Source organism: Dipodomys spectabilis, unplaced genomic scaffold (genome assembly GCF_019054845.1).
Source record: "Dipodomys spectabilis isolate Male_0828 unplaced genomic scaffold, ASM1905484v1 ptg000267l, whole genome shotgun sequence".
NCBI classification, from domain to species: domain Eukaryota; kingdom Metazoa; phylum Chordata; class Mammalia; order Rodentia; family Heteromyidae; genus Dipodomys; species Dipodomys spectabilis.
This window is the reverse complement of record NW_024870944.1, coordinates 324,149-346,849: the sequence shown is the minus strand read 5'-3', so window position 1 is coordinate 346,849 and position 22,701 is coordinate 324,149.

Here is a 22,701-nt window from a genome sequence, read left to right as displayed (position 1 = left end):
CCTTCCAAGCCTCCCCTCAAACCTAATCTTCCCCCCATCCCCCCACCAAAGTTGTAAATTTCGTTTTCGACATGACAACTTGTACTTCTCAACTTGCAACGGGTCCACCTGTATCCTTATTTAAACGAATTGTTTTTCCCCTTCCCCTCCACAAATTATACCGACATCAAATACAGTGAAAGCAGGGGTTATACAGTGGAGGAGGGACATACAAAGCAACAAAAAATCATATAAATGCATTAGAAACAAAAGCATGAAAGAAAAAAAACATTTAAATACATATCTAAGGGTTCATTTTCCTAACATCACCTTATCTGATCTTTTCTGCTTGACTCATACATATACTAGATATTGTTCATAAGGGAAAGCATGGGACCTATGTTTCTTTGGGCTTGGCTTACTTCACTTAATATAATTTTTTTCCAAGTCTTTCCATTTCCTAACAAATGGGGCAATGTCATTCTTTCTGATGGAGGCATAGAATTCCATTGTGTATATATACCACATTTTCTTGATCCATTCATCTACTGAGGGGCATCTGGATTGGTTCCATATCTTATTTATAGTAAATAATGATGCAATAAACATAGTCATGCTGGTAGCTTTAGTTTGGTCTTGTTTGTAAACATTTGGGTAAATGCCCCAAAGTGGGATTGCTGAGTCATAGGGGAGCTCTATGTGAAGTCTTTTGAGGAATCTCCATACTGCTTTCCAAAGTGGTTGAACAAGTTTACACTCCCACCAACGATGCAGTAAGGTTCCCTTCTGTCCACATCCCCTCCAGCATCTGTTGTTATTAGAGTTCTTGATTTTTGCCATTCTAACTGGAGTTAGGTGGTATCTTAATGTTGTTTTGATTTGCGTTACTTTTATGGTTAGGGATGTTGAGCATTTCTTCATGTGTCTATTGGCCATCCTTCTTTCTTCTTCAGAGAAGTTTCTCTTTAAGTCTTTAGCCCACTTATTTATTGGGCAGTTGTTTCTTTGAGGATTTGTTGTTGGGGGATTTAATGTTTTGAGTTCCAAGTATATTTTAGATATGAGACCGTTGTCCGTTGTATGGCTTGTGAAGAACTTCTCCCAATCCGTGGGCTTTTTATTGATCTTGCTAGCTATGTCTTTTGTCATGTAGAAGCTCTGCAACTTCATGCAATTCCATTTGTCCAATCTTTCTTTGATTTGTTGTGTTTCCGGGTTTCTATTCAGAAAATTTCGGCCTGCGCCAAGGAGACCTAGGGTTTCTCCTATTCCATCCTGTAATGTTTTCAGAGTGTCTGCTTTGACTCCGACGTCTTTGATCCATTTGGAGTTGATTCTGGTGCGGGGTGATATATAAGGATCTAGCTTTAGGTTTCTACATGTAATTAACCAATTTTGCCAGCACTATTTACTGAAGAGGCTGTCTTTCTTCCATTCCAGTTTTTTAGCTCCCTTATCGAAATTTAGATAGCTACAGGTCTGTACGTTCATTTCTGGGTTTTCAATTCTATTCCATTGGTCCTGAGGTCTATTCTTGTGCCAGTACCAAGATGCTTTGATTACTATGGCTTTATAGAAGAGTTTGAAATTTGGTATTGATATTCCTCCAGCAGTGTTCTTTCCGTTGAGTAGCGTTTTTGCTATTCGGGTTCTTTTATTGTTCCATATGAATTTTTGGATTGCATCTTCTATTTCCTTGAAGAATGAGGTTGGAATTTTGATAGGTATCACATTGAATTTATAAATAGCCTTGGGAAGTATTGTAATTTTCACGATGTTAATCTTTCCAATCCAGGATCATGGGAGTTTTTGCCATTTTCTAAGTTCTGTTTTGATTTCCTTTTTCAAGTTTTTAAAGTTTTCATCATAGAGGTCCTTCACTTCTTTGGTTAAGTTAATTCCTAGGTATTTTATTTTTTGTGAGGTTGTTACAAATGGAGTTGCTTTCCTAATTTCAGTCACACTTTTCTCATTGTTGGCATACAGAAAAGCCATTGATTCTGGGGGGTTAATTTTATACCCTGCTACTTTGCCAAAGTTTTGAATCAGCTTGAGTAATTTGGGAGTGGAGTCTATGGGATTCTTTAAATACAAGATCATATCATCTGCAAAGAGGGAGAGTTTTATTTCTTCCTTCCCTATTTGGATTCCCTTTATGTTTGCATCTTGTCTTATTCCTGTAGATAGGCATTCTAATATTAGATTGAAGAGATATGAACAGACTGGACAACTAGGTATTTCTACAAATTCTAATCAGATCTCATCAGATTAAATATTTTATGGAATTCCTATTAAAATATTGTCTTGCAGACTGACTGGTTTTTCATACTACACATATGTATCTCTGTGTGTTTGTATGTGTATATTTGTGTGTGTTTGAATAAACTAATACAACAATGTAGCAGATAAAATATTAGTATGTCCTGTCCAAAGAAAGATACATCCCATTGTTTCCCTAATTTTCAATAACTAATATATGTCTGGGATAAACAGAAATGTTCAAAAGCTATGTCCATTTGACCAGATAAGATAATATTAACGGAAATGAACCTCAAGATAGGGACAAAAGTGGTTATTTCTTTCTTGATATTGTTTCTAACATAATGTGCAATGTGATTTTTTGTGTTTCTTTAAAGTTTCCTCCCCCAAACTATAACACCTGTTTTCACTGTAGTTGATGCTGCTACATCTTGTATATATGCTCCTCTAATTTGGGAAGGGGAAGGAAAAAAACAAAATGCTTGACCCATTGTAACAATGAGATGCACAAGACACTATAAGTGGGGAGGGGAGTATACTTGTGGAGGTAGGAGGGAAGGGAGGTAGGGGGAAAATAAAGGAGGAGGTAACAATGCTTGTTCAGAAATGTACTCATTACATAGCTCATGTAAATGTGACCCCACTATACAGTATTTTTACAATAAAAATGTATAAAAATGTTCTGAGATGGAAGAGTTTATTTCCTTTATTTTATTCATATAATATCTTGAACAAAGAAAGCATTGCAAAACAGTGATATGAAAGTATTTTGAATAAATGTATGTGTGTGTGTGCGTGGGCACACAGCCACTTGGCGTGCTCAGAATATGAAATCAAGGCTTCAAGGTCTTGCTAGGCCTTTCCTCTCTAGATTGGTGAGCTACTCTATGAGCTACATCTCTATTCCTGGCCCTATGCTAGTTAATTAAAATTTTTGAAAAATAATCTGATGAATTTATTTTGCCCTGATGGCTTCCAAATTATCAACAGATATCCAGCTCCTGAGTAGATATTCCCAGTAGACACGATTACAGGTGTGACCAACCACCACAAGGCTTTCAGAATAATTTTAAAAATAGAAGAAAATTTACTTCATGGGGGCCTGTTTTATTATCTCCTACTTTTAAAGCATTTTTGTTGATTGTATGTGAATTTTCTTTTTCATTTTGGGATTCTTAAAAGATAGTAAGTTTTAGTACTTTTTCAAAAGGAAACGTTGACTCATTTCCTTTCTCACTGTGTGTCTTTGGGCCATGCACTTAGTGCCCTTAGTTGCAATTTTTCTCAACACTAAAATGGTAATAACATTAGGATTATAGCAAATGTTATCTTAAGAATTAAGGGAAATAAAACTTGTGAAATATTTAACCTAAACTTCTATGAATGAGCTTTGAGTTTAGTCAGCACGTTTTTTAAAATATTAAATAGAATGCGATAAACATTACGAAAACTATTACATGTAGTGAGCAACCAGAAGTAACGTTATGTATTGACCATGCTCTGCTTCCGAGGAAGCCAGGTGGATAACTTCTCATGCTGTAAATCAAACTGGTTATCGTATTTCTTGGTATTGTAAAAATATCAGGGACAGAATAATGAATGAAGGTTGTAAACTGAGGTGAAGTCCATATTTAAATGTGAAAAACTGATAAAACAAAAGTATCTGAGCAATATATTGTGTTTTACATCATAAGGAAGACCTAGAGGAATGAATTCTCTTTTTGATATCCTATCATAGGTCCTTAGAAGGATGAACTCTTTCCTCATTCTTGTAGAGACATCATCAGATGAGAGGAACTGTATTTTTTTTGTTTCCTTCAATTTATTCTTCAGTCCAAATCTGAACTACTTGAGATTGAAAGAAGCCAAGGGAAATTAGACACATACACTTTGGAAAGAATAATCAAGGTAAAATAAATAAAACACATATGGCCTTGTAAAAGGTCTAACTAAATGGAATTATATATTCTCAAGCGTAAAGAGAAAATGATTTAAGCAATATCATGTTATTGATAATTGAAAAATGTTGAGTTGCTTAATTTTTTTCCTTTCTACTACCTTGGATTATTTATTGATTTTGCATAGAAGAATACAGATGAGATTAACAAAAAACTTGATTTAAAATGGACAAAAGTTCTGAATAGACATGTTTTCCTTAAATCCCTGAAGATCGACAGTGGGTTAACAAAGTTGTACTTAATACAACTTCTATGCTGGCTTAATGCTTTGAGACCAGAAGTCATTAGGGAAATGTAATTCAAAATTACTATGATACTACTTCATTACTATTATAACTCTTATCAAAAAAATCAAAGGAACCAGGTGTTGTGGTAAAGGCTTGTAATTCCAAGCACTTAGGAGGTTGGATTTAAGTCTAAGGCCAGTCTGGGGCATGCTGCAGATAGTAAAACTTGCCCGTTATTATAAAAGATAATAATGATGAGAGTGTGGAGAAAAGGAATTTTTCTACACTCTTGGTCAAAATACAGGTTAGTATTCTCGTTGTAGAAAGTAGTATGCAGTTTTCTAAAGAGGCTGATATCTGAGGATCAGGTTCAAAGCCAGCCCAGGCAGAAAAGTCTGTGAAACTCATCTCCAATAAACACCAGAAAACTGGAAGTGGTGCTGTAGTTCAAGGGCTAGATCGCTAGCCTTGAGCTGAAGCGCCTAGGGACAACGCCCAGGCCCTGAGTTCAAGCCCCACAACCGACAAAAAAAAGAAATGCTAAGTTAATGTATCATCTTACCCACCAATAATGTGATTATTTCTCTCTCCATAACTCTTAAATATATCTGTAGTTCATTGTTATTCACTTTATTCACAACAACAGCCAATATATAAATCAAAGTTTTGTTCAAGTACAGACTAATAAAGCAACTGTGGTATATATACAAATGTTTCACATTTCTGCCTTTCTTCTCTTTTCATACTTAAGAAAGCATTGACTAACAGTATAAATATGTTGCATTTATAAATTAAGGATCGGTGTTGTTGTTGTTTTCCAACCTGAAGCCTTCTTTTCCATGATTTTTGTCATAAAATTTTGGGAGATTTTTTTTTTTAATTTTTATGGGATTCCATCTAAAACAAAGCCATGTATATCAAGAAAGCCAATGTTTTCAACTCAGAGTACTAAACAAAAGAGGGTGAAAATTAAGGTTAGATCTATATGTTAAGCACAAATACAGGCAATATCATGATATTTTGAAATCATATACCTTTACATGATAAAGTGGCTCAAACCTTTAATCTTATCTACTTGGGAAACAAAGATTAGAGAATTCCAGTGCCAGGCAAGCCCAGACAATAAAAAGAAGTTTCAGAAACTCTAACCATTTGCTGGGTGCAATGTTTTCTTGCCTGTGTTAGGAGGACCACAGTCCAATCAGTCCCAGGCATAGTGATATTACCTCAAAATAAGCAATCCAATTACAATCTCCAGGTATGGCACTAGTAGAGATGCTGTTTCACAAGTATAGGGTTTTGGGTTCAATCCTCCAGTACCGCTAGGAATTTAAGTGTGTGCCAGAGTAAGAATTTGGCATGTTTAAAGTCAAGACTTCATACTTATTAACATCTTTGTGAGAACTTCAGCTTCCTCATTTGGAAACTGAGCTGTTCAGTTAAGAGTGAGTAGATGAATCTTATTATTTAAAATTTCATTTAACTGAAATTGGAAAGATTAATGACTCAGACACTATTCACATTTGAGATTCATTAGCCGCATATAGCCAGTGGGTGGTGTGTTAGACAATGCATATATAGAATATTTCCATTATCACAGATGTTTCCGTTTCAACTGTTTTAGAGCATGTTTCTGCTTGTTAAGGGATGGTTCATGTTTATAAACTACATATGCTACATAGATGGTACTAAGACTGAAGATCAGACCAGAAAGGCTAGACACCCATGAAGTTAAGATACAGATATAAATTGTTCTACATAGGCACACTTATTTGTGAAGAGGAAGAGGATCAAATAGTCAATGTCAGCAGAATCAACACTCTCAACTGTAGGAAAGAATAGGTGGAAATTTTAGCAATTCTTTGCAGCTTTGCTTCTGTGATTGAAATTGGCTGTGGTATTCTCAATGGTAATTTTGTTGGAAAATATACATGTATAATTATCATATTAGCTCACAGAAGGATTAGTATTTGTGCTTTGTAAATGTCATTTGGTATTTATATGTGACGTTTCAATTTCTCCTGGTACCAATACACCACAAATATCTTTATATGGCTTCTGAGTTTTTGCTTTCGTTAGCTTTGTTTTTCTTACAGCAGACATTTAAAAAAATAGTGGAAAAGTTAAGACCTCCTTGTGTTTTATAATCCCATTAGTACTCAGTAAGCTTAATAAACAGTGAGAATACAAGAACTATGTGAAGAAATTATATCTCCAATTAATTACTGGAGCAAAGAGAACTGGCTCTCCAGAATCTCACCTTCAGAATTCAAGAATGAGTTGGGAATAAGACAAGCAAAGAAAGAGATAGTAATTTGCACTGAAGCTGCTGTGCTGTCACAATGAACACCTGTTCTCATGCAATCTTTTTGAATCTCACAGTTAGCTTTTTTGTGGTTTTTATTAGTATGACAAAGATGACTGACTTTCCCAGATTTACAGTTGGAAATGTGTGGGACACATTCCTTTATCTATGGAATCTTCCTTAAAATTGTGCATCATTCACTGTGGTTCTTGGTGCCTTTTCCATCCTTGTCACAAGTATGTATATCTACAAATGGAGATGCTGGTTCATCATTTGCCTTTAAATGATTAAATAATGTGGATTTTGGAGGTTGTGTGATTTGCTGTAGAAGCAAAGTATTATGGGTAGGACCCTTTGGTCCATTTTGACGCTTCTTTGTAGAATTCTTATTGGGGTCCTTACTCGTGGACTAAGGTGTAAGTAATTCCCCCCATATTCCAGTATAATCCAGTAGAGTGGGGCAATGCACTAGAAATTTAAAACATGAATATAACTCTTAAAATATACTTTCAAATATAATAACATAAATAAAAGATTTTGTTTCTATTTTTTATTTTAGTGTTATTGTCAAGGTGATGTACAGAGGGGTTCCAGTTACATAAGTACGGTAGTGATAACATTTCTTATCTACCTTGTTACTCCCTCCCTCATTTTTCTTCCTCTTTCCCTCACTTTCTCAATTCCCCCCAAGTTGTACAGATCATTTCCAACATATTGTAAATATTTGTACTGTTCTCATCTTGGAGCTTCACGAGGTAAACACTGGAACACCACAGTTAGACCCCTCTGCATTCATATATGTCTATACATATTTTCCTACAATTTAGGGTCATATATTTCTTTGATTGCTATTTGTTTATTGCCAAACCTTGAGTTTGAATCCAGGGCCTGCACATTGTTCTCAGCTTTTCTTTTTCCTCAACTCTAGCCACAGCTCATTTCTGGCATTTTGGTGGTTAAATGGGGGCTGGCTTTGAACCATGATCCTCAAATCTCATCCTTTTCAGTAGGATTGCAGGTGTGAGCCTACTTTATAATTTGACTTTTCATCGCATTATATCATGCATATATTTCCTATCCAATAACATCCTTAGAAATTTCATACTGTTCTAAGAATATTACTTATAATGAGTACATGAGACTCCAGTGCTAATAAATTCCATAATTAATTGAACTGTTTTTATCACTGAAAATCTTTGTTGTCTCCAATATATTTAAATGGATCATCAAAGTACTTTTGGCTTTTTCATTCTAGTATCTATTTTTAATAAATAGATTAGCATCTGCTAGTTGTTAGAAAGAACCAAATACAAACATTCTTCTAAGAAAATGATCCATCTTAACTTGGCTCATCTGAAACAGTAAGTTACTCCTCCCTGTGAAGTTATTCTTTTCCCCAGCATGCAGTTCCAGTTTTGTAACTTTTACACACCTTACCCACTACAATGCCTTTGTCTAAAATCCCTCTTGCTATCATCCAGTTTTTGTACAAACCTTTTCCATTGTGTTTCATTAATAGGAAGGCATATTTCACTAATACCAACATAATGTCATCATTTCCATGGGTATTTCCATTACAGCTTGGATCAGAACTTGATTCTAACAAGATTTTATTTTGATGGAAGAATCAGCGCATCAATTGGAAGCCTAAGAGTACCCTTATGAACAAGTTTTATCATTTATTGCTTAATTTTCTTTTAGAATTTGAAGGCTAAAGATTACCAGCACATATATCCTCTGTTGTCACTGTATTTGATTCCCATTCCCTGCATCTTGTATATACATTTTTCTAATGTGGGGAGGGGAAGGGAAATAACAAAATGCTGAAACAAGTATACAGGTTGACCAAATGTAACAATGAGATGTGCAATACACTATGTTGAAAATGAACTTCACAACTTTGGGGTAGGGGAAGGAGGAGTTGGGAAAGTACAGAGGAAAGGAAATGTAGTGGGAAAACAAAGGTGGGGGTAACAATGCTCGACAGGAAATGTACTCATTACCTTACTGTAACTGTAACCCTATAACCCCTCTATACAAAATCTTTACAATAAAAAATATTTTTTAAAAGATTTCCAGCTCATACTCCCATGGTTAATTTGCTATATACCTTAAATGCTTCATATGGCTCAAAATGGGAAACCAAAAAGAAAGCAACTTTCAATATAGATTTCTATTGTTGTAACACTGAGATGCCAAATGCATTGCCAAGTGCACAGGAACACAGATTACAGACATTAACCTCTAGAATTCTGAGTTGTCTTCTTTGGCTTGAAATCTCTTAATTGTATTATATACAACACACAGAAATGTCCTGAAAAAATATTCATGAATAAAGAACAGTTTTACAAAATCGAGACAATTTGTACCAAGTCAAAAAGAGGAAAATAAGACAAGAAAAATTTTACTCCTGTTTATATAAAGCTAGGATTGAACATGGGTCTACCAATAGTCTGAAGAAAAACAATTATTTAAGTGAGTTCTTATTATAAATATAGTAATATAATGACATACATGGTAAAATAGAACCTGATGATGAGCCATGAACTCTGGCTGGGGAATTCAAGAAAATCTTTCTTGCACAATGTCATGATACATAGGAAGGGAGAAAACAAATATTCTGTAAAATGATGAAAAGCTTACGAATTCAGTAATCTCCAAATATTATGACCAAGGAATGTAAAGTATCAGGAACTAAGTAGCAGTAAATTGGAAAGTGAAATTGGAGAGATTGAAATGGCCATATAGCTTGGTGTTATGGCACTTTCTTAATATGTATATAGCCCTGGGTTCAATCCCCAGCACTAAAAAGGAAGGAAGAAAGAGACAAAGAAAGATTTGTGAGGTGGACCTAGCACCATCATAGATGTTTTATTCTCTAGCCCATGATTGCATACTGTTGATTACACGTTATTACTGCATAGGAGATTTTAACAGTTCACGGAAGTGGCACTCTAGCTCAAGTTTCAGTTGCCCAAATCCCAGCCATTTTTATTTGCGTGGATACAGATGTATCAACTTCAGCTCATATGACTTGGGGGCACCAGTAAACACCCAGGACAGAGATATCATGAGAGCGCATATGAGTCTAGAACTTGAAAAATGGTCTATGAGCCTTTTATTTCTGCAGAAAAATAAATATACATGGTATGTTAGCCTAAGTATGGATATAGATTAGTCTGAGTTTAAATGTACCCATATACCAGATTTGCAACATTGAGTAAATTCCCTACTTCTATTTAAACCTCCATTTCCTGTTTTGGACATGGGAGCCAATGAGACTACAGTGCAAGAGTATTCCTAAAGTGTTTTCTGGCTATGCATTTTTAAATTTATTATAACTTATAGTTGACTTGTTTAAATAGTGCATATTTGCACCAGGTGCTGATGAGCAAAGCAGAAGGCGATGAAGTGTGCTGTCTTAGGTCTCTCGGGTACTTGATGTAATTCCTTACATACCAAAATTTATGAAGTCAGAGATGGACAACAGGGCAATTTTAAAACTTTTCTCTATGGAGCCTTGGCATTTTTCAATATCAGAAGGACTCCAGAAAGATGCAAAATTAAAATAGAGAAACTGGGGCTGGGACGGTGGCTCAGTGGTAGAGTGCTTGCCTTGTATGCATGAAACCCTGGGTTCGATTCCTCAGCACCACATAGGCAGAAAAAGCCAGAAGTGGGGCTGAGGGTCAAGTGGTAGAGCACTAGTCTACAGTTGAAGAGCTGAGGGACAGCGCCCAGGCCCAAAGTTCAGGCCCCACAACCAACAAAAAGAGAAAAGGAAAAAGGAAAAAAAGAGAAACCACAACAGTCCTTGTCAACTACCTTACTGTTAGTCCTTTTGACCTATGATGGCAAATTACCAGACACTGAATTGGTTATAAACAACAAATTTACTTCTGCACTCTGAAGCCTGGAGGTCCAAGATTGCAATGCCAGCAGAGTCAGGATTTTTTTTTTTTCTGAGTGATACACTGCACTAAAGATCAGAAGTGAAATCTATTTGGTTTTGTTTACTTAAATCCCAGTCATGAAGGCTAGCTTCCATGACTTAATTACCATCCACATACACACAAAGACCCATTTCTGCCTCAAACTGTGCTCCTCCTACTTCTGCCTCTCTTATCAACATGTGTCACGTTTGTTTTAGGTGTTGATATTTTCACCATACCAAGAGCAAGCCTCTGATACCTTCCAGAGTCTAAGTCATAAGTAGTTAGAATTATAAGCATGCACCACTATATGAAGCCTAATTTTTCTGAAAAGAAATCTTCAGTAGCTCTGCTAACAAAGAGATATTCACTCACTTATCTTTATTCTGCAATTCTCTGCCTCTGGAACTTCTTTCTCATTGTTATCCTCACTGATGCCGGCAAGTTTGTGATAACTTCAGTTTTGTTAATGTTTTCAAAATATTCCTTTTTAGTCTACATTCTCCATGCCTCATGATGTATATCATAGTGATTTTCCTTACGAAAAATGTTTGTCTCAGCCAGGAGAGGTGACTGATGCCTGCAATCCTGAGGAGCTGAGATGTAAAGACGTTAGTTGGAATTCGGCCAAATCTTTTCTATCTGAAAGGAAACTGGGTGGCTCTTAATAACATAAAAAACATTATTTCATATTTGTTATAATAACATCTTACAAATTTAAAGTTATTCATTTGATAACCTTAATAGAAACAAGGAATTAAACATGAATTTCTCTCAGGAAATCCAAATCATTCATTACAACCCTAACTTATTTGGGGAGAGACTTGAAATCTCGTTCAGAAAACATAACCACGTGCCATTGTTACATTCTCCTTTCTGTCATTATCAAACATGCTTCAGAGGAAACAGACTTAAACAGATATGAGTCCTGGAATATATTGTAAATTAAAACATTGAGTGATCTCTCCATGGTAAAAAAAATCTTCACAAATTTTCACGCTCCTGAACAACCCATCCTGTTGCTATGCTCTGAGCCTGGATGAGTTTTCCCATTTGTCCTTCTGTGGCACTTCTTCTAGGGCAGGTGTGTGTCTTTTCCTTTATTCGGACGATATGGCATCTTATTTCCTCTTTCAAACATTCTAAGAAGCTATTTCCAGGCCATAAAAAGTAAGACAAAATTTTCATCCCATATTCTCCCCTCACAGTTCTCCTGCCCTGAAAAACTGTTACTGAACAAAATGGAACAATGATTGCACAGTGATATAAACCTGAAAGAGCATTATCACACTAGTCATAACACCAGAGCGGAACAAGTAGAGGAATCATTATCTGCGTATCACCAGTATCAATCAACCTACTGCTTCCATGTTTAAATGGGACAACTAATAGATGTTTTTCTAGCTGCCAGTGGCTCACACCAGCAATGCTAGCTACTCAGGAGACTGAGTTCTGAAGATTGTGGTTCAAAGCGAGCCCAGGATAGAAAGTCCATGAGATTCTTATCTCCAATTAACCACCAAAAAGCTGAAAGTGGTACTGTGGCTCAAGGGGTAGATTTCTAACCTTGAATAAAGCAGCTCAGGGACAACATGCAGGCCAAAGAAACAGCACACACACAAAGATATATGCTTCTAGATTTCCTGAGGTGAAGATGAAGATTTTGTAAGTAAAATAATCTTGGTTCCAATTAATAGCTATACTATCTTGGGCTTGTAATCCTCAACTTCATCTTCCTTGCCTGTACAATGAAGAAATTTTGCAAAACTGGTGCATTGGGCGAATCCAAGCATAATGTATGTGTGTGAAAATGTAACCAGGTAAATTCAGGGGGTGGGGTTGGGAAAGATAAAGAAGAATGATCAAATTGGTGACATCCTTTAAGATGTACTCACCAACTGATATATTAAATTAAAGCTCCTCACAATAAAAAAATAAAAATTAAAAAATTAGTACTCTTTTGTTCACTACTAAGGTATATTTTTTTTTAATTTAATTTAATTTAATTTGTGAACATACTGTACAGAGGGGTTACAATTACATGGGCAGAATAATGCGTACATTTCTTACCAAGCATTGCAGCCTCCTCCTTTGTTTACATTTCACATCCCTTCCCAGCCTCCCCTCTCCCCCCAATCCCACCGCACCTTCCCCCCTTCCCCCGCCCCGCACCGACATTGTAAAGCTCATTTTGGACATGACAACTTGTACTTCTCATTGTTGCAACAGGTCCACCTGTATCCCTAAACAACTGGTTTTTCCCCATCTCCTCCACAAGTTATACTGACATCAAATATACAGAAAGCAGGGGTTATACTGTGGGGGAGGGACATACAAAACAACAAAGAAACAATCTTATAAATGCATTAGAAACACATGCATGAAAGAAAAAACATTAAAATACATATCTAAGGGTTCATTTTCCTGACATCACATTATCTGACCTTTTCCGCTTGACTCATACATATACTAGATATTGCAAATAAGGGAAACCATGGGGCCTATGTTTCTTTGGGCCTAGCTTACTCCACTTAATATAATTTTTTCCAAGTTTTTCCATTTCCTAACAAATGGGGCAATGTCATTCTTTCTGATGGAGGCATAGAATTCCATTGTGTATATATAAGTATAATTTTTTAAGTAGAAAAAAATGTAACCAGTGCATCAGTGCAATCCACATCTCTTAGGGCCAGATAGTGCATAACTGTTTCTTTTAAAGAATACAAGACAGAGAAGAGTGGAACAAATCATTTCCAGAATAAAACTGATCAACTTTACCCCAAAGTTACCATCAATAGTGATGTTGACATACATCCTTGATTTCATGCACTCAGAGCACATTTCCCCCATCCTCCAATCCTGGATTTGAACTCAGTGCCAAGCTTCTGTCTCAGAGCTTCCCCTCACCCCACCCCTCAAAGCTATTGCTCTAACATTTGAGCCACAGCTCCAATTCTAGCTATTTCTGGTTAATTGGAGATGAGTCTCATGGGTTTTCCTGCCCAGGCTGGCTTCGAATCACTATCCTCAGATCTCAGGCGTGGAATAAAATTGTGAGCCACCATATCAGTATGCACCATACCAGTGCATACTTTTGCACTGTAATTCTCCTCCCTGAAACTTCATAGCCACAATCTTAGGCGAAAAGATTCAGACAGTCCCCAATTGAAGACCATTCTACAGAATGTCCTGTCACATACTCCTAAAAAGGGAGAAATTCCGTCTCTTTTCGTTTGGTAAAAATAATAGAAGTTAGATTATTATATGACAATAATAATAGATAGTATTATAATGTTCACAATATATATTCCCATCCCCATTGCTACCAGGCTTGGTTGTATAACTTACGTTGACAAATGACATGTAAGAAATGATGACACGTGTCTTTTCTGAGTTTTAGTCCTGTGGGTTTCACTCTTTTCTTCCCCTGGGAACCTCTAGCAGTCAGTGAATCCCAGAATGGACACCATGCTGAGTGTCAGTGGACCTGGAAGAGGCTTGGTAGCATGAGAGAGAGTAATCAAAGTTGTAAGCTATTGAGTCATTGGGGTTGGTTTCCCACAGTAAAATGAAGCTCACATTGAAGTCCCATTTCTAGGTAATCTAGGCCTCTTTCTCTTGACTCCCCTCCCACCCCCTTCTCATTCTTCCTGAATATTTTCTCTTCTACCAGCTTCTCCTCAGGTGACAACAATTCATGAGTCTCCTTATCCAAGAAACTGTTTTTAGTGTTCTTATATTGCTTTTTCTCTTAGGTGTTTCTTCACTTTGTCTTTTTGAGGTTTTCAGCCAGAAGCTTCCAAGTGTGATGGATCCTCAGATAAAATCCCTCTGCCCAGGCTGGGAAGGTGGCTCAGTGGTAAAGTGCTTGCGTTGCATGCATGAGGTCCTAGGTTCGATTTCTCAGCACCACATAAACAGAAAAAGTCAGAAGTGACATTGTGGCCCAAGTGGTAGAGCACTATCCTTGAGCTGAAGAGCTGAGGGCAGTGCCCAGGCCCCACACTGATCCCCCCAAAAATCCCGCTGACACATCTCCCTTGCTTACTTTCACTCCACTCATGTTTGTCTACTAGGAGGCCAGAATAAGATGAAGCTCCAGAAACCTTTTGGATAGAAAAAGAAACCACCATATGGGAAGAGATTGGGAGCTGAACACAGGTAGGAGGGCTCATGGCTTCAGCCTCAACTGTCTTCTGTATCATTGCCCAGTTCCCAGCGGTGAGTATTTCCTCCAAAATCAATGTGGCGAATTCTGCAATTCATATTGACTCATCCACATATACAGACCTAGTTAGGCACCCAGAATGACTTAAAATATAGATTTCCTACATCAGAGAAATCTGTACCGAAGAAAATGGGCAGAAAGAACTTCATTTAATCAGGTTCAATTCATATTTACATGCTTAAAATTTAACTGAGAATAATATCAAATTCATCCAGCTTCATAAATTCAAAATATCCAAGCAACTACATTTTATAGGAGGGAAATATTCACAGCACAAATCCGAATTCCTGAAGGGGTGGTGCTCTCAGAAAATAAGGAATTAGGGTTCAGGACACATGTCAGACACATTTCACATCAGCATAAAGATTAAATTCATTAGCACAGCTGGAAAAGTTGTTTACTCTCAGCATGTAAGCACATATCATTTTTTTCTGGACTTAGTAAAAAAGATGGAAGAGTTTGATTTCCCTTCTCAATTTCAATCTTCACATTCACATTTTCTTCTAAGGAAGTCATTTATCTCACTCACCTGAAAATACAAAATATGTCTTTATACGAGGCTCTTCTGGATATCTGGGAGCAAAAAAGGAGGATTGAAACAGGCTACAGGAAGCTTGATTGTTCAGAAATAAAACATGTTTTTACTTGTTCCATGGAAAGCCTTGATGGCACAGCTAAGCTAGTTTGGAAGGGCTTGTCCTTTCCACAACCCAGGTGTGAAGGTGCTTAAGTGGGAGGTGAGAAATATCTTAGTTTCAGAAAAGTGCAAAAGAATGGTGATGGCTTTTCTTCTCAGAAAAGAACCTTTAAATAGGATACATTTTTCTCTTCACAAAACACTTAAATATACAGTAGTCCCCTTCAATGTAATTTCCCCTTCTGTAGTTAGTTACCTGTGCTCAACTGTGCTCTGAAAAGACTAAATGGAAAAAATTCTCACATTAACACAATACCTTTTTTGAGTTTTGTGGATGTAATGTCTCACTGTAGACCTCTCTCATTATTTTCCTTCCTCAATATTGTTTCCTGGGATTACAGGTATGCACTTCCACACCCATTTCACATTACTTTCACACCCAATTCACATTACTTTTTTACAGTGTATTGTTGCAATTCTTCTATTTTATTAGTTTCTGTTATAATTGTCTTACTGTTCCTAATTTATAACTTAAGATTTATTGTAACTATATTTGTCTGGGTAAAAGCATAAAATGGTCATCTTGGTATTTATAGGGCTGCTTTCAGAACTGATTAAGTATACTAAAATCTGCATAGGCTCCATTCCCATATATGAAATAGGATAATATGTCATACAATGTAAGTTACACTTTAAATTATGTCAATGTTTTATATATATATATATATATATATATATATATATATATATATATTACCAACATATATGTAACAGTATGTAAATAGTTGCTATATTGAATATTTGGCGAACAATTTTTCCTGAATATTTAAAATTTCTGGTTGGTTGAACACCTAATGTGGAAATTCTGGATACTGAAGGTTAACTCTATAAAGTACTTCATTGATTTCAGGTATCTACTTGGAATGTATATCCAGAGGCTAAGCAGGAACTACAATAAGATCAAAAAGAAACTTGAACCTCTTATTTTGCCATAATTATTCACTAAATAAAATGTGGATAAATGTGATTCTCTAGCTCTTCCTCCTTCTCCTCCCCCTTCTCCTTCTCCTACCCCTCCTCCTTCTCTCCTCTACCCTCTCTCTACCCTCGTTCTCTTCCTCCTTGCTCCTCCTCTTCTTCTTCTTCTTCGTCTACTTGGGTCCAGTCTACCACTTAAGCCACAGCGCCACTTCCAGCTTTTTTCTTTTTACTTATGTGGTGCTGAGGAATCGAACCCAGGGCCTCAGGCAAGCAAGGCAAGCGCTTGACCAGTGAGCCACCTTCCCCGCCCCTCTTATTCTTATTCTTCTTCCTCTTTTCTCAGTGCTGAAGATTCAACTCAGGGCCTTGCACATGCTAGCCTTGGTGTCAATCACAATTCTACATCCCAATCCTTTAGACCTTCTAAAAGGACAGTTTGAGAATTTCACAATGTTTAATAATCAACACTAATTTTCCTTTTCCTTTCTAGGCTTCAAAACAGGGAAAAGTGTGTGTGTGGGGTGGTGAAGATAAATGGGACAATCATCTAGGGAAAACTTTGCTGATTGTCATATTTTATTTTTTTTGTTCAGTTGGCATTTAAAAATATATTAGCATATAATTTAAATCCTATTTTGAAAATTTCTTCATAGGAACAAAGACTAACTAAATAATTTTTGTTGTTTATATGTATAAAGTTCAAAATGCTGTCTCTATAAGAATCTTATAAAACGTTCTTTGGACATGATTTCTACCATCTCCTTAGAGGCAAAGCTGAAGTCTATATATTAAATATTCCAATCATCATATGCAATAATTAGGACGGATAACTCAAAAATCAATAGAAACAATGAAATATATGTCAAACATGATAAAAAGGAAAATTACCAATCAAACAGATGCTTATCATCTTGACTGTTAGAGAACAACCATCTGAGAATGTGCAGAATTACAGAAAGGAGAATATTTAAATTCAAAAGAAAGAGAAAACACTTAAAATATTGAAAGAGAAACATGCACCAATAGGTCATGTTTGTAGTCCTAGATGCTCATGGGGCTCATTAGTGGCTAAAAAAAAGCAAAAATAAACTAGATAATATCAACTGATAACCTTTCATAATTCAAAGGACAGTATAACAGAAGTGAAAACATATCCAATAGATAGAGGACACATACTTGCTAATGTTACAATGTAAGGCTATAATGATCCTGAGTCTTAAGTATTTTTATATCTTCTAATTGTATACAAATTATTCTGAATAGGATATTTCTTTAAAGAACATATGCAAATTAATAGTCAATAGGAGGAGCATATGAAGTAAGCTCCTCCTTAGTATCTAAGAAAAAATAAAAAGAAAAGTCACTAATGTGACAATTATATAAAAAGACGAAACAAAATATACTAATGCATTTGTGGAGAAAATGATTTACTCCACATAGCAGATCGATTTGTATAATACTGCAATCATTTTAGCAAGCAAGTTTTCAGTTCTTCAAAAGGTCAAAGTGAATTGTATACGATCCAGCCATTACACTTCTATGTATGTATTAAAGAGAAGTAAAAAACTTGTTTGGACAGGGAATGTAGTTCATTGACAGTGCACTGGAACAGTATATGGGAGACCCTGGATATAATCCCCCAAAACAAATTTTGAAAAGACACACTGTAGAGAATGTATGATGGACAAATTCCTGTAAGTGAATTTTATATCTATTTTAATGTCTGTTCTAAAGTTTACAGAATTTCTATTTGAAGAAATGCAAGCTTGTGAAAATTACACTTGGAAAACCTCTGATTGTACAATTCACTTCCAAAGTACTAAAATGTATACAATGAAAGGAGATAATATATTGCATGTGAATTACATGTCAGTAAAAAATCTATTGTTAAAAATACTTCACACAAAACGCAGATTACCTAGAAAGATGTTTTTGATGTTGGTTAAAAACTATTTGTAAAATAGTTTTTAAAACAAAGATGTGATTTCTGTTTATTTTGAGTGTATACAAAGACAAGTCACTCAAAAAGTGCATGTGATAACTGGAATACGTAGGAATTATGTATCTTTTATAAGTAATGTATAATCTTTTCTGGAAGAAACTTTTAGCAAATGAGAGAAGACACAAATCTATGCATCTGCGTTTTATGAAAACCATATCTTACTTGCTCAATCCAATTGCTTTTCTCTACTTTTCTAGGAAAAAAGTATTCTCAAGATAAGAGCCAATAGCAGTGAAAAGAAAAAAAAAATCACAATCATCATGATTTTTTTGTGAAAATAACAAAGGAAATAAAACAATTCCACTTACGGGACTTCAGTATTAGTGTTTATGAAGATGTTCCTGAATGCCAACTTCCATTGAATTTTTGGAATTTTAATTTCTACGAACATATGAAAAATAGAACAAGAAAACAAATATAGTCTTAGAGTAAACCAGCCTTGCAATAATTTTCTTAATTGTTTTGAAATTACAAAAGTATTGATACCATTAAGCAAATGATCCTTTCCTTAGGAAATCATTTAAAACTGTTGATCACTTATTATAATACAAATAACAAGCAAGAATAATTTTATATAATCATTACAAATGTCATCTTACTATTATCGTAAAATAGAATAAAAGGCTCGTCCCAATGTATTACCTACAAATCATTATTCTTAATTCCTAATCATTAACTAAATACCTTAAACAATCTAAATAATCATATTTTAACATAGACGTAAATATTCGATACTTTTTACTTAACATTTTCCAGGAGCATGCATTCATTTTTCTAAGAAATATTCACAGCAGTTAAAAGATGATTTGGTGAAATTAATGTGATACTTTTTGTTGTTGTTTTCGTTGTTATTGTTTACAAGGCCTGGGCATTGTCCCTAGGCATTTTTATGTTCAAGGCCAGCAGTCTACATCTTGAAGAACAGAGCTAATTCCTGTTTTTGAGTGGTTAATTGGAGATAAGAATCTAGCAAGTATTTTTCTGTTTGGGCTAGTTTTGAAAACAATTCTAAGATCTCAGCCTCCAGAGTAGATAGAATTATAGGCATGAGTTGCTGGCACTTGGTTTGATTGTTTTTAATTTTTATAATGTTTTAAGATTCTTGCTTCATGATAATGTACATTGTTCTACACATAAATTTAGACATATATATATATATATTTCTGATGACAAATTCTCTCTAAAAATGTGTGTCTTTCTACACATAACATAGAAATATATATACATATATATATATATATATATATATATATATTTCTGAAGACAGACATCCTCTGAAAACTTTATGCTACTATTTTTTACCTTTTTCATTTCAAAGATGTACAGTCTATTTTTTCAAAAGTTTCCTGTAGTAAAATAACTAATAATTCAATAGAAAGTAGAATTTTTTACTTTCAATGGAATTTTAGATATACACAAGATATTGTAGTAATGTTTATAAGTACATTCTTTGAAAAATTCTGTTCAAACTCTTAAATATTTGTGTGTAATCACAGTGAGAGAGGAAGTTAATTCGTACTGGTTAGGAATTTGCAATGCTTCAAAAAATCTGTTCAATAATTTGTTATAAGCACATAGTCACGCTACCTGGTATGGCTTATTTTTTTGTTTCTTTATTCAAAAATTTAACATGGTTGCATGCACAGTGATAACATTAAAATTATTACTCAAAATACAAATAATTGCAAAATCAAAGACACATATCAGACTTTCAATAATTAGCACTTATGATGCTAATAATAATAAAAATAATGACCACAATGTAGCCTGATAATGACAATGTTGTGATTGAAAATGAAAAATTATTAGACATCTCTGTAGCTAGATTTCCCACATTGAATACATAGTTATAAACAGCATTGGATTACATACAATAACAAGAGGAGAGTTTCAATATCAAGAAACACAATCACATAAACTGGTGAGACAGTAAAAACCCTAATGTTATTCTTGCAGTCTGTCTAATGTATACTTACTTTTCATGGTGGTATTGTTTTTTTTATAAATATAATCATTTATTTACAAATGTTGATTATTCCACATAGATAAAACATAATATGCTGAGTGCTTTCTGTTATCAACTGATCTTGTTTGTTCTAGCCTTGGGAACTTAGGAGAAAGCCTTTCACTACCCAGACAGCCATTGGCTTAGTTATATATCCCTAGAAGGTAACAACAAATGCCTTAAGCATGTTCACTCATTAGACAGAAATCCGTGGTCAGTTTTAGTTTCTCTCCAGTCCACTGGAGAAAATCTATGTATAAATTTATGAAGAACACTTGACAACAAATAAAACAAAAGAGAAATTTACATGGACTAAGTGTGATTACTTCAAATAACATTCCCATATAGGTACTATTCAATAACCAATGTTTTCTATGAAGACTTAGAGTCTATGTTAAAAGAGCAGAATGATGCAGGCTCCAATCTCAGGATTATCTGAGGACTGTGTTTGTGTATATGGACAGCTCTTGGCATGCCGGGCTCGAGAGGCAACATGTTCTATCTCCCTATCTCAAAACATATGTCACAGACTCCTGGGAGCTGAGGAAGTAGCTCTTCTGCTTGCTTAAACATAGATGAGCAGCTAGTCAAGCATTTTCCTGATATTAGGGAAGTGGTTTGAGCTTTCTCTAAAATAGTTTAGATAATAATATACCAAGACATTGTCTCATAGGTTAAGTAAAAATGTACCTGTTGAAATATTTTGTGAATGTCTCCTGACTAAATCTTGGCAAAGATAATGCTTGCTTTTCTTTAAATACCCACTAACAATAAAGCACAGCATTCAGTGGCAATTGCTGTTTGCACTCTGCATCCCTTGTGTCCTGGTGAATTTGTGACCCTTACCCAGGGACCCCAATGCCTTAGACATATTAAGAGTTCTTCAATACATCTGTAAACACATGAAACAATTTACATAATACCACTTACATATCTGTAGTTGCCTTAAAAGAACACAGGCCTTAGAGCCAGGAGATAAAATTTATTTTTATTTCTGCATGAAAAAAATTTGAGATTTTTACCAACAAACAATTTGAATCTTTTCTTATTTGTAAGCTAAGGTGGAAAATGTAAGGACTCTTCACTTTTCTTTTTCCTTGCTCTAGAAGTCAATAAATACATTCTTCAATATTTCAGATGAGAAATATAAGGCCTACAGTCAATGTAATGAATAAATAATGATACTAGAATTTGTGTCTGAGGTCTTCACTCTGTGTGCTTATAAGGAACAGTAATTTGGTGATGGAGAGGACCAGTATGAAAAAACTAAGGGGAAAAAACCTACTTGTTAAAGGTTGTTTAATACTAGGTGACTACATGAAACAGGCTGGTTTCAGGGGTATACAAAGGAGTATATAGAAACCATATTAGTGACAGAAACTGAGAAAATCTTGATGATTCATCTTATCTAATGGGAGAGAGTAGATGGGTAAGAAGAAATCTAAAGTGTTCTACATCTATGGCCAGGCAACTGTGTTAGTGATATTTTTTGTGATAAAGATTACAGGAGAAAATGATGGATTTAGGGGAAAAAACTCGCTGAGAGTTCTGAGTTTATATTAAACTGATGCAAAGATAGGTCTGTTTAGACATCATCAAAATATCCATGACCATGAATATGAAAAAGAATAATAAAATTGGGGACATTATTAAAGGGAAGAGGAAAAGGAAAGTTCTGACACAAGTGTGAGCATTATGAGCACCAGTGTGGACAAGATTGTAAGAAAGAGATAAAGAAGGAAACAAGAAAGTAATAAACACAGATTTACACAAGTAAAGAAAGGAAAGAATTTTCAGGGAGAAAAGTTCAAAACTCTTACAGAGGTATTGAAGGAAATATGCTATTTGGATTTGAAAATTAAAAGGGCATAGACAAGTTCAATAGGAACAGAGTTTTGGTAAAATGATAGAGATATGTCATATTGATGAAATTTTGAGATATGAATGTGAAGCCATAAAATTCTGGATCCAGGAATTCAACAGATCCTGTTGATTTTAAACGTTGGGAACAAATGCTTTTATCCTATCCTTAGAATAATTATACAGATATAACTGTCATGAACTTTACTTAGATGTATTCTGTGAATAGTTTTGAAGCCTTTATTTAGCTGGGAGATTATAGATCGAACTAAAACACAGACAGGACTCATTTGTCCTACAGTTCCAATGAGTTACCCATGTATCCACA